This window comes from Zalophus californianus, chromosome 13 (genome assembly GCF_009762305.2).
Source record: "Zalophus californianus isolate mZalCal1 chromosome 13, mZalCal1.pri.v2, whole genome shotgun sequence".
Taxonomy (NCBI): Eukaryota; Metazoa; Chordata; class Mammalia; order Carnivora; family Otariidae; genus Zalophus; species Zalophus californianus.
The window spans coordinates 90,224,592-90,238,753 of NC_045607.1; positions in this window are offsets into that span (position 1 = coordinate 90,224,592).

Consider the following 14,162-nt stretch of genomic DNA (forward strand, 5'->3'; position numbering starts at 1 on the left):
CTCCGACGTACTCCCCTTCATTCTTCCCCTCCTGCTATCTTCTTCTTCTTTTTTTCTTAACATATATTGCATTGTTTCAGAAGTACAGATCCGTGATTCATGAGTCTTGTACAATTCACAGTGCTCACCATAGCACATAACCTCTCCAATGTCTATCACCCAGCCACCCCATTCCTCCCACCCCCCACCACTCCAGCAACCCTCAGTTTGTTTCCTGAGATTAAGAATTCCTCATATCAGTGAGGTCATAGGATACATGTCTTTCTCTGATTGACTTATTTCACTCAGCATAACACCCTCCAGTTCCATCCACGTCGTTGCAAATGGCAAGAGCTCATTCCTTTTGATGGCTGCATGATATTCCATTATGTATATATACCACCTCTTCTTTATCCATTCATCTGTCGATGGACATCTTGGCTCTTTCCACAGTTTGGCTACTGTGAACATTGCTGCTATAAACATTGGGGTGCACGTACCCCTTCGGATCCCTACATTTGTATCTTTGTGGTAAATACCCAGTAGTGCAATTGCTGGATCGTATGGTAGCTCTATATTCAACTGTTTGAGGAACCTCCATACTGTTTTCCAGAGGGGTTGCACCCGCTTGCATTCCCACCAACAGTGTAGGAGGGTTCCCCTTTCTCCACATCCCCGCCAACATCTGTCATTTCCTGACTTGTTCATTCTAGCCATTCTGAGTGGTGTGAGGTGGTATCTCATTGAGGTTTTGATTTGGATTTCCCTGATGCCGAGCGATGTTGAGCACTTTTTCATGTGTCTGTTGGCCATTTGGATGTCTTCTTTGGAAAAATGTCTGTTCATGTCTTCTGCCCATTTCTTGATTTGTTCTTTGGGTGTTGAGTTTGATAAGTTCTTTATAGATTTTGGATACTAGCCCTTTATCTGATATGTCATTTGCAAATATTTTCTCCCATTCTGTCGGTTGTCTTTTGGTTGTGTGGACTGTTTCTTTTGCTGTGCAAAAGCTTTTTATCTTGATGAAATCCCAATAGTTCATTTTTGCCCTTGCTTCCCTTGCCTTTGGCGATGTTTCTAGGAAGAAGTTGCTGTGGCGTCGGTCGAAGAGGTTGCTGCCCATGTTCTCCTTTAGGATTTTGATGGACTCCTGTCTTACGTTTAGGTCTTTCAACCATTTGGAGTCTATTTTTGTGTGTGGTGTAAGGAAATGGTCCAGTTTCATTCTTCTGCATGGGGCTGTCCAATTTTCCCAACACCATTTGTTGAAGAGACTGCTTTTTGCCATTGGACATTCTTTCCTGCTTTGTCAAAGATGATTTGACCATAGAGTTGAGGGTCCATTTCTGGGCTCTCGATTCTGTTCCATTGATCTATGTGTCTGTTTTTGTGCCAGTACCATACTGTCTTGATGATGACAGCTTTGTAATAGAGCTGGAAGTCCGGAATTGTGATGCCGCCAGCTTTGCTTTTCTTTTTCAACATTCCTCTGGCTATTCGGGGTCTCTTCTGGTTCCATACAAATTTTAGGATTATTTGTTCCATTTCTTTGAAAAAGGTGGATGGTATTTTGATGGGGATTGCATTGAATGTGTCGATTGCTCTAGGTAGCACTGACATCTTCACAATGTTTTTTCTTCCAATCCATGAGCATGGAACGTTTTTCCATTTCTTTGTGTCTTCTTCAATTTTTTTCCTGAGTATTTTATAGTTTTCTGAGTACAGATCCTTTGCTCTTTGGTTAAGTTTAGTCCTAGGTATCTTATGGTTTGGGGTGCAATTGTAAATGGGATCGACTCCTTGATTTATCTCTCTTCTGTCTTGTTGTTGGTGTATGGGAATGCCACTGATTTCTGTGCATTGATTTTATATCCTGCTACTTTATTGAATACCTGTATGAGTTCCAGCAGTTTTGGGGTGCAGTCTTTTGGGTTTTCCACATACAGTATCATATCATCTGCAAAGAGTGAGAGTTTGACTTCCTCTTTGCCGATTTGGATGCCTTTGATTTCTTTTTGTTGTCTGATTGCTGTGGCTAGGACTTCTAATACTATGTTGAATAGCAGGGGTGAGAGTGGACATCCCTGCCGCGTTCCTGACCTTAGGGGAAAAGCTCTCAGCTTTTCCCCATTGAGAATGATATTCGCTGTAGGTTTTTCATAGATGGCTTTTATGATATTGAGGTATGTACCCTCTATCCTTATACTCTGAAGAGTTTTGATCAAGAAAGGATGCTGTACTTTGTCAAATGCTTTTTCTGCATCTATCGAGAGGATCATATGGTTCTTGTTCTTTCTTCTGTTAATGTATTGTATCACGTTGATTGATTTGTGGATGTTGAACCAGCCTTGCAGCCCAGGGATAAATCCCACTTGGTCGTGGTGAATAATCCTTTTAATGTACTGTTGGATCCTATTGGCTAGTATTTTGGTGAGAATTTTTGCATCCATGTTCAAAAGGATATTGGTCCTTAATTCTTCTTTTTGATGGGGTCCTTGTCTGGTTTTGGGATCAAGGTAATGGTGGCCTCATAAAGTGAGTTTGGAAGTTTTCCTTCCATTTCTATTTTTTGGAACAGTTTCAGGAGAATAGGTATTAATTCTTCTTTAAATGTCTGATAGAATTCCCCTGGGAAGCCATCTGGCCCTGGGCTTTTGTTTGTTGGGAGATTTTTGATGACTGTTTCAATTTCCTTAGTGGCTATAGGTCTGTTCAGGTTTTCTATTTCTTCCTGGTTCAGTTTTGGTAGTTGATACATCTCTAGGAATGCACCCATATCTTCCAGGTTATCTAATTTGCTGGCATAGAGTTGCTCATAATATGTTCTTATAATTGTTTGTATTTCTTTGGTGTTGGTTGTGATCTCTCCTCTTTCATTCATGATTTTGTTGATTTGGGTCATTTCCCCTTTCTTTTTGATAAGTCTGGCCAAGGGTTTATCAATCTTGTTAATTCTTTCAAAGAACCAGCTCCTAGTTTCGTTGATCTGTTCTACTGTTCTTTTCATTTCTAGTTCATTGATTTCTGCTCGATCTTGATTATTTCTCTTCTCCTGCTGGGTTTAGGCTTTATTTGCCGTTCTTTCTCCAGCTCCTTTAAGTGTAAGTTTAGGTTGTATATTTTAGACCTTTCTTGTTTCTTGAGAAAGGCTTGTTTTGCTATATACTTTCCTCTCAGGACTGCCTTTGCTGTATCCCAACGATTTTGAACAGTTGTGTTTTCATTTTCATTGGTTTCCATGAATTTTTTTAATTCTTCTTTAATTTCCTGGTTGACCCATTCATTCTTTAGTAGGATGCTCTTTAGCCTCCATGTATTTGAGTTCTTTCCGACTTTCCTCTTGTGATTGAGTTCTAGTTTCAAAGCATTGTGATCTGAAAATATGCAGGGAATAATCCCAATATTTTGGTACCGGTTGAGACCTGATTTGTGACGTAGGAGGTGATCAATTCTGGAGACTGTTCCATGGGCACTAGAGAAGAATGTGTATTCCGTTGCTTTGGGATGGAATGTTCTGAATATGTCTGTGAAGTCCATTTGTTCCAGTGTTTCATTTAAAGTCTTTATTTCCTTGTTGCTCTTTTGCTTAGATGATCTGTCCATTTCAGTTAGGGGGGTGTTAAAGTCCCCCACTATTATTGTATTGTTGTCAATGTGTTTCTTCGCTTTTATTATTGCCTTATATAATTGGCTGCTCCCATGTTCGGGGCATAGATATTTACAATTGTTAGATCTTCTTGTTGGATAGACCCTTTAAGTAGGATATAGTGTCCTTCCTCATCTCTTATTACAGTCTTTGTTTTAAAATCTAGTTTGTCTGATATAAGGATTGCCACCCCAGCTTTCTTCTGGTGTCCATTAGCATGGTAAATGGTTTTCCCCCCCTCACTTTCAATCTGGGGGTGTCTTTGGGTCTAAAATGAGTCTCTTGCAGACAGCATATCGATGGGTCTTGTTTTTTAATCCAATCTGATAGCCTGTGTCTTTTGATTGGGGCACTTAGACCATTTACATTCAGGGTAACTATTGAAAGATAGGAATTTAGTGCCATTGTATTGCCTGTAAGGTGACTGTGACTGTATATTGTCTGTGTTCCTTTCTGATCTATGCTGCTTTTAGGCTCTCTCTTTGCTTAGAGGACCTCTTTCAATATTTCTTGGAGGGCTGGTTTTGTGTTTGCAAATTCCTTTAGTTTTTGTTTGTCCTGGAAGCTTTTTATCTCTCCTTTTATTTTCAATGACAGCCTAGGTGGATATAGTATTCTTGGCTGCATATTTTTCTCGTTTAATGCTCTGAAGATATCTTGCCAGTCCTTTCTGGCCTGCCAGGTCTCTGTGGATAGGTCTGTTGCCAATCTAATGTTTCTACCATTGTAGGTTACATATCTCTTCTCCTGAGCTGCTTTCAGGATTTTCTCTTTGTCTCTGAGACTCGTAAGTTTTCCTATTAGATGTCAGGGTGTTGACCTCTTTTTATTGATTTTGAGAGGGGTTCTCTGTGCTTCCTGGATTTTGATGCCTGTGTCCTTCCCCACATTAGGGAAGTTCTCTGGTATTATTTGCTCCAATATACCTTCTGCCCCTCTCTCTCTTTCTTCGTCTTCTGGGATCCCAATTATTCTAATGTTGTTTCGTCTTATCGTATCACTTATCTCTCGATTTCTGCCCTCGTGATCCTGTAGTTGTTTATCTCTCTTTTTCTCAGCCTCTTTATTTTCCATCTTTTGGTCTTCTATATCGCTGATTCTTTCTTCTGCCTCATTTATCCTAGCAGTTAGTGCCCCCATTTTTTATTGCACCTCATTAATACCCTTTTTGATTTCGACTTGGTTAGATTTTAGTTCTTTTATTTCTCCAGAAAATGTTTCTCTAATAACTTCCACACTTTTTTCAAGCCCAGCTAGTATCTTTAAAGTCATGATTCTGAACTCTAGGTCTGACAGCGTACTAATGTCCGTATTGAGTAGGTCCCTGGCAGACGGTACTACCTCTTGTTCTTTTTGTTGATGTGATTTTTTTCGTTTGTCATTCTGTCCAGAGGAGAACAGATGAATGAGAGAACAGAATGCTAACAGGTTAACAACGTCCCCAGCAAATATACTCTATACAAATCAGAAAAGTCCTGTAACCAGGGTACAAGAAAGCGAAAGAAAGAAGAGAAAAAAAAAAAGGAAAAAGAAAAAGATAAAAACTAACAAAAACAGAACAAAACAGAAAAAAACCAGAATATGATAAAATATGATCAGGCTAGTGCATAGATCAGTGCCACACACTAACTTTTGGGCATATTTTGGTCTGTTAGAAGAAAGTGCCTGCTGGCTAGTATCCAAAATCTATAAAGAACTTATCAAACTCAACACCCAAAGAACAAATAATCCAATCAAGAAATGGGCAGAAGACATGAACAGACATTTCTCCAAAGAAGACATCCAAATGGCCAACAGGCACATGAAAAAGTGCTCAACATCGCTCGGCATCAGGGAAATCCAAATCAAAACCTCAATGAGATACCACCTCACACCCGTCAGAATGGCTAAAATTAACAAGTCAGGGAACGACAGATGTTGGCGGGGATGTGGAGAAAGGGGAACCCTCCTACACTGTTGGTGGGAATGCAAGCGGGTGCAACCCCTCTGGAAAACAGTATGGAGGTTCCTCAAACAGTTGAAATTAGAGCTACCGTTCGATGCAGCAATTGCACTACTGGGTATTTACCACAAAGACACAAATGTAGGGACCCGAAGGGGTACGTGTACCCCAATGTTTATAGCAGCAATGTCCACCATAGCCAAACTGTGGAAAGAGCCAAGATGTCCATCGACAGATGAATGGATAAAGAAGAGGTGGTATATATACACAATGGAATATTATGCAGCCATCAAAAGGAATGAGATCTTGCCATTTGCAATGACGTGGATGGAACTGGAGGGTGTTATGCTGAGTGAAATAAGTCAATCAGAGAAAGACATGTATCACATGACCTCACTGATATAAGGAATTCTTAATCTCAGGAAAGAAACTGAGTGTTACTGGAGTGGTTGGGGGTGGGAGGGATGGGGTGGCTGGGTGATAGACATTGGGGAGGGTATGTGCTACGGTGAGCGCTGTGAATTGTGCAAGACTGTTGAATCACAGTTCTGTACTTCTGAAACAAATAACGCAACATATTTTAAGAAAAAAGAAAAAAAAAGAAGACAACAGGAGAGGAAGAAAAGGGGAGTGTCAGAGGGGGAGACGAACCATGAGAGATGATGGACTCTGAAAAACAAACTGAGGGTTCTAGAGAGGAGGGGGTAGGAGGATGGGTTAGCCTGGTGATGGGTATTGAGGAGGGCACGTTCTGCATGGAGCACTGGGTGTTATGAACAAACAATGAATCATGGAACACTGCACCAAAAACTAATGATGTAATATATGGTGATTAAAATAACAATAAAAAAATTAAAAAAAAAAAAAGAAAGTGCCTGCTAAAATTTTAAAGGGAGAAAGACTTATATATGTACAAAATAAGGGTTGATGCAATGAAGGGATGGCAGATGACTGTAAGGATGAAAAGTATAAAAGATTTTATAAAAGGAATTGATAAGATAAGAAGTTGTTTTTAAAAAGAAAGAAGAAGATTTAAAAAGAAAAAGAAAAAAGAAAAAAAAGGGAGAATGTGATCAGGCAGGAGAATAGAACAAAGCCATACACTAGTGATTTAGGGTATATTTTGATCTGTTAGAAGAAATTGTATCTCAAAATTTTAAAGGGAGAACAACTTATATATATATATATATGCCAAAAATAAGGGTAACTACTATGAAGGGATAAAAATATGACTCTAAAAATGAAAAATAAAAAATCTTTTTTTTTTTAAAAAGGGATTGATAAGATGTTGTTTGAAAAAGGGAAAAAGAAAAATTCCAAAAAAAAACAGTTAAAAAAATTAACTTTGAAAAACTAATGAATTATGGTAAAAAAGCCATGAGTTCTATGTGCAGTATTCCCCTAGCGCTGGAGTTCTCCCGTTCTCCTTGATCGATAAACTTGGTCTTGGCTTGCTGGCTGTTCGTGCTGATCTTCTGGGGGAGGGGCCTGTTGCCGTGGTTCCCAAATGTCTTTGCCGGAGGCGGAATTGCCCCGCCCTTGTCGGTCCGGGCTAAGCAAGCTGCTCGGGTTTGCTCTCAGGAGCTTTTGTTCCCTGCAAGCTCTCGGTACATCCTTGGAGGACCAGGGTGAAAATGGCGGCCTCCCAATCTCCGCCCGGAGGAGCTGAGAACTCGGGGTCCCGCTCCTCAGTGCGCCCCCAGAGAAAAGCAGTCCCTCCCGTGTCCCCGGTCTCCGGCCGCACTCCGCGCTCACCCGGCCTGTGACCGAGCGTTTCTATCTCTGGCACCCGACCCCGTGTGGAGTCTCCAAACCCAGCAGATCCCTGCGGTGCGCTCCCGCGCCGCTCCTCCCGGGGGAGGAAGGGGAGTCTCCCCGGCTCTGCCGCTTGTGGGGTCCCTGCTGGAGGAGCCGTGGCCCGACTGGGCCGCGGATCACAGTTCATGGCCACCCCGAGCTGAGAGCCCGCGCCTCGGCTCCGTCTCTGCAGCCGGCTTCCCCGCTCCGATCCCTGGGAGCTCTGCCGCACTCAGGCACCCCCGGTCTTTCTGTGACCCCGAGGGTCCTGAGACCACACTGTCCCGCGAGGGTTCCAGCCCCCGCTTAGCCACTGCAGCGACGTCCCTCCGCGGAGCCGGCTTCTAAAAGGTCCGATTTTGTGCTCCGCGGCTCTAGCACTTGCCAGAAGCGGCCGACGGAGGCCCCCTCCCCCGCCGTCTATCCTCCCGAATATCGCCTCGGATTCACTTCTCCGCACGTCCTACCTTCCCGTAAGTGGTGGCTTCTCTGTTCAGAGAGTTGTTGCTACTCTCCTCTTTGATCTCCTGTTGAGTTCGTAGGTGTTCAGAATGGTTTGATCCCTATTCAGCTGAATTCCTGAGACCAGACGAAATCCAGGCCTCCTACTCCTCCACCATCTTGCTCCGCCCCCTAGATTTTCTCTTTCTTACTGAGTCAGTTTGGTAGGCTGTATGTTTTTAAGAATGGACCCATTTCTTTTTGGTTGTCCAATTCATTGGCATAGTATTTATAGTACTCACTTATAATTCTTATGATTTCTGTGGTATCAGTTGTTACGTCTCCTCTTCCATTTCTCATTTTATTTGCATCCTCTTTTTTTTTTTCTTGGAAAGCATAGCTAAAATTATGTCATTTTTCTTTATCCTTTGAAAAAACCAGCTTTTAGTTTTACTGATCTTGTCTATTATCTTGTTGCTAGATGTTTTCTGTTTGCCCTATTCTTTTATTTCCTTTTTCCGTTTTCTCAAAGTTTAATCCAACATTTTTATTATTTTATTTTTATTTTTATTGACAGTATTCACACTTCTTTAAAAAAAACTTTATGTGGTTGCCCTAGTTCTTACAATACATATATTTAAGCGATTTTGAGTTAATAATCAAATAATATTTTACTGCTTGAAGTGTGGCATAAGAAACGTACTCATTTCTCATTCTTCTCTGCCATCCATTGCACATTGTTCTTATACATTTTAGTTTGACGTATGCTATTAACACCTAACAGCTTGACTATTATTGCTTTATATACTGTTTCTTCTTGCAGGCAACCATTTCCCTCTAGATTTGGGGTTAGTTTGCCCTTCAACTTCAGTTCTTTGATGGGTTCAACTAAAGTCATCAATTTGCATGTTGCTCACCTTTTTTTTTGTAGTAAAGATGGGAGCAATGCTCTTTCTACCTCTCTATATCCTTGAAGTTTTCCCAACTTTCTTTTAAATATTAAGAAAAAATTTCACATATTAAACTGTAAATTTGAATAAAAAATGTACTTTTGAATGTGCAAGTGGTGGTAGGTGGGGGCTCTTTGTCTTCTTGAGAATGTGCAGGGTGGCTAATGGCTTTGTTATAATTTTAAAAGAGCTCAGAGTTCATAAGTATTATGCTCAAGTGAACATTGACAAGTGGCCTAATCTTCTTAAGATATTTGTCCTCATCGAAGCTCTAGCTCTTCCTAGTGAAAATTATTCCTGGCAATTTATAAATATTCTAACATATCCTCTGGAGTCTGAACCAAGGGCGTCAAGTATCTCTTCTCCTCCTTTGAAAAGATGTGCATGTGTTATTGAGATACCTTTTATATCTGGTTTCCTATGATGTAAGTGTTCTTTAACTAAGGCATAATATTCTGAAAATAATATATCTGGAGTGCAAAAGAAATTGTAAATAATAAAAATGTTGCTTCATGCCTGCACACTCATAAAGACATGGAGATATAAAGCAAGAATACAATGCAAAGTTGCTCCTTTATTAAATATGTCAGCTTCTTAGTCATGGGAAACATGAATCATGAATCAACACCATGATCTACTCTACTTTTATACATCGTCCAAGAGTACTAATTTAACTTTGCAATTTTTTTGTGCTTTCTATGTGTATCATTAATCCTACTATAGAGTCACAACCCAATAAAAATGTCTCATAATTGGTCCTATTCAACCAAAACCAAAAATGAACAACCACATTTATCCAAGGTACATGTAGATACCTTAGTTCCATTTAATTAATTAAAATGTTTAAGTCATTGACCTCTTCCATAGTTAGAGCATCTGTCCCTTCCACTTGTGCATGTTTATTCCATATTTCTTTCATTTAAGTTGTGTTTACAACACATCAGTATGTCTAACAACATGGCTTCCCTTTAGTATCAGCAGCAGAAACAAAATAAGAAAATAAGTAGACAGGAAATAACAAGAAAATAAATAGGAAAAAAAAAAAAAACCCAAGTTGCCAAATCAAGGCATATAGTTCCCCCACCCTGCCCCAGCAAAACATCATTCAGAAAAAAACAAAGTAAATATTGTTTAATCTGGTGGTTAAGTGTAATTTACTTTAATTTTATATTTGTAGGGGTGGGAAAATTACAAAAGTAAATAAGTTTCCATATTAGTTGGCATTGAGCATGGCATTCTTCCTCAGAGGAAAGGGCCGGACAATGAACTAGAATATTATTTGTATTTGGGAAACTGCATTCAAGTTCCAAAACTATCAGTTAAAAATTTCTTTACTAACCTGAGCCTCAGTTTTTCCTGTCTTTACCAAGGTTATTCTGAGTCGTAAAACGTTTGAGAAAATGCGTCATAAAATTAAAATGCAACAAAATTATGAGTTATTTTAATTTTATATGTCCTTGTTTAAATTTTTTGGGCAGCTGTAATAGTGGGCTTATCCTGAGAACCAAATAATTTGAAGTCCAAAAATCCCGTCACTCTTTTTTTTTTAATTTAAATGCAATTAGCCAATGTATCCTACCTCATTAGTTTCAGATGTAGCTTTCAATAATTCATCAGTTGTGTATCTGTCACTCTTAAAAATGTTAGTAATTACACTGATGTGGTAGGAAAATACTATTTCATTTAAGGTGCAAGACTTCACGGGGTAGAATCAGGAGATACCACCACTTGATTCTGACTCTAGTTACGAGCCAGAGTTAGAAACATTACACTCTTACTGTTTTATTTGTTTAGGTGCAGGATAAATGACCATTTGGAAGTGTACAGTAGCATTTCACTGACTCCCATGTCCAGTGATAGTACATAACCCCGGAGATTCCTGCCAAGAATTGCCTTCCAGTCTTATGGGTCAGAGATATAAGTACGATCACACAGGATTTAAAAAAAAACAGTTCCATGTTTTCCTCATTGTGGTAGATAGATTAGCATCGCTAACTTTGGTGATCTTATGAGCATCGTTCCCACAGGGAAAGAAAAAATCTCTCATATAAGCTTTTTCTTCTGACTTGGATTATCTTTACTTCAAAAAGTCCTGCTAGGTTCCACTTTCGGTAATAACAGAGTAAGTTCGTACTGGGTTGATTCTAAGATAAGTAACCATAAACATTGTACAAATTAAAAAAAAAAATACTATCTGGAGGCATTGGAGAGTGAGCAAAAGCAGGAAGTCAACAGTTAGAAGGAAGTCAGCAACTGGAACAAGGGACTGACAATGGATAAATCCTCCAGGTTTTTTCATGGTTTCTGTTCTAAGAGGTGGCACTAGTCAGCACCGCAGAGGAATGCTGATGAAAAATCTTGAGTCTTTCTGGCTTTCAGTATGAGAGGGAAGAGTTTGGGGCAAACTTAGCTACTAGAAATAAGGCAGGAGTAATCGAGGGAGTCACAGAAGTAGAAACCAAAATTCTCTGTAAAAACATTTTTCAAATCGCTGATTAATTACTAAATGATGCATAAATGGCGCAGAATCTAAGCACCTGTTTGAACCAGGCTTCAAAGAAGTAAGCTGGATGTGAGCTTGTACTGAAGAGACAGATTTTGCTGTTTGCGTCCAATTAAGTTAATTACCTGCTCAAACAAATGAACCAAAAACCCAACAGTCTTTAGCAGACAATAACAGAGTCTCTGCAATATGAGTTTGCCCTGTCCAGGATATGATCCCAAATCACTCGATTTAAAAAAAAAAGTTGCCTATTATTAAGCGAAAACTCAACAGAGACACTGACCCAGAGAGTTTACAGATGTGGAAATTAGGAGGCAATGATTTTAAAGCTGCTATCATAACTGTGCTCAAGAAGCTAAAAGAACTATGCTCATAATTAATTTAAAAAGGAAATGTTTTCAGAAGAAAAAAACATGAAAAAGAATAAATAAAAATTCTGAAAGTGAAAAATTCAATTTCTTTTTTTTAAATTTTTTTATTTATAGATTTTCTTTTTCTTTTTTTTTAAAAGATCTTATTTAGTTATTTGAGAGAGAGAGAATGAGAGACAGAGAGCACGAGAGGGAAGAGGGTCAGAGGGAGAAGCAGACTCCCTGCTGAGCAGGGATTCCCCATGTGGAACTCGATCCCGGGACTCCAGGACCATGACCTGAGCCGAAGGCAGTCGCTTAACCAACTGAGCCACCCAGGCGCCCGAAAAAATTCAATTTCTTAAGTAAACATACAATATGTTTAAAAGTGGTCAACTGATGGCCCTAACACTGGAATGGACACAATACAGGAAAAGTGACAGTCAATTTAAAAATAGGTTGGTAGAAATTATTTGATCTGGCAAACAGAGAGAAAAAAACATCTCTAAGGAAAGGTGCAGATCCTCGGTGTTTGTGGAACAATATCAAAAGGTGTAACAAGACAGCTGGAAAAAATCATAGTATGCTGTGTTCCTGTCTCTCCTATTTTCTCCAAAAGTCGTGTGGAACAGAAGGGGAGATGAAACTACACGAAAACAGTGTCCTCAGAATAACTTGACCAAACTTCAAAATATCTTTAAGTAAACAAGAAAAAAAAAATCAATAAATTTCAGTCTGTCATTTCTCATGTTTTCACCTTACCCCTGAATTTAACAAGGCCACTTTAAAGGCTTTTTGATGAGCAAAAACAGAATAAAAACAAACTCTGAGAAAGAGAGAAAAAGAAAGCTATCAGAAGATGAAGTGTGATCTAAAATTATTGCCAGAAAGACTAGGTTTGTATTATATATTTGTAGTGTATACAAAAGTCCTAAACATGTGTCGGGATAGATGAGCCAGTGGGCCTCAGAGAAGAGACATACGAGTCACACACTCTTTGAAGAAGCGTTCCTCAAGACACAGAGCCACCTTGGGGAGAAAAAAGGCAAACTGGAAGGAAGAAGCTTGCTTCAGCATTGAGTGGAAGAAGTGACCAAGCTAAAGGGGAATATTTAGAGTTCTTCAAAACAAAAGAGAGTCAAAGAAATAAAGGACATGCAATATTTTTTTCCCATGAAAAACAATAACAAATAACCCACTAAAGTATCTCGACTTGGCTAGACTGACAGACAAGCAAGCCTTTAAACCAGGAATCTTGTAAAATATCCCAAAGCTACAAAATTAACAAGGAAAAGATGAACCAACCCACAGGGTATTATTGTCAGGTCTTAGAAAACAAAATTCAACAGAAATCAATTGAAGAAAACTCTCCTCACAGAAATAATAATGGAAAGAATAAAACTTTAAGACAACATTCTCCATGGAAATAAATACATGCAAACAAACATCTGAGTGAATTGAAAAAGAAAAACACAAAAACTTTGAATTGAAAAAAAAAACTTGAATTAGAAATTGAAAAACAAAGAACAGACATGGACAAAAATGAAGTAATGAAAAGAGAGTTGACTGAAATCAGAGAAGAAAAGGAAGCAAAAGACAAAGAGAAAGAACATAGACAATATAACAAGACACACAAAATTATAAAATATTATGACAAAGGTAAGATTTAATATGTCACTTGTCTCAGTAGAGGTGAATGGACTTAACTCACCTATCAAAAGGAAAAGAAATATTTTCAATCTGGCTTATCAAGAAAGACCCAGTTAGGTGATCCGTACAAGAGACAAAACTAAAAGAAATGATTCCAAAAACCAAAAACAAAGAAGTGGACAAAGTTATACAAAATAAATGGAAACTCAAAGAGGGCAGTTATCCTGACATTAGATAAAGTAAATTGAAGCCAAAAAGCATGAAATGTAATCAAGAAGCATCCTTTCTCATCCAAAAGCCGCAATTCACCAAGTATAATATGTATGAATGCTTATGAACCAAGTAATATAGTAAACCACATTATAAAGCAGCAACTTCAGGAGATGGAAGGAAATATGGCTAGAAACACGCTGAGAATAGAAGATGTTATTATTCCTCTTGAAGAAGGCAGATCAAGTGAGCTAACAACTTGTAGGAGGATAGAAACCCAACCAACATTATTAATTCAATAGATCTTATGGTTACATGTTGAATACTACACCCTGACCTCACCGTTGCTCTTATTTCTCATAGGTGCATGAGACGTGTGTGTGTGTGTGTGTGTGTGGTCATATGTAAAACATCCACACGTTCTGATCTGCAGTAAAACTAGAAATTAAAACACAAAGGCCTTTCCACTTGGAAATTAAACCCTCTACCGAATAACCCTTGGGTGAAAGAGAAAATTAAAACTGAAGTTAGAATTTTCTAAAACGAAAATGATGAGAATGCCACACCCCAGAAAACAATGATCAGGGGGAAATTAAATTAATAGCACTAAACCTATCAGCGTGAGCATTTACATAATTAAAGTTAATGAATTAAATTCCCAGCTCCAAAAAAAAAATTAGGCAAAGACAACAAA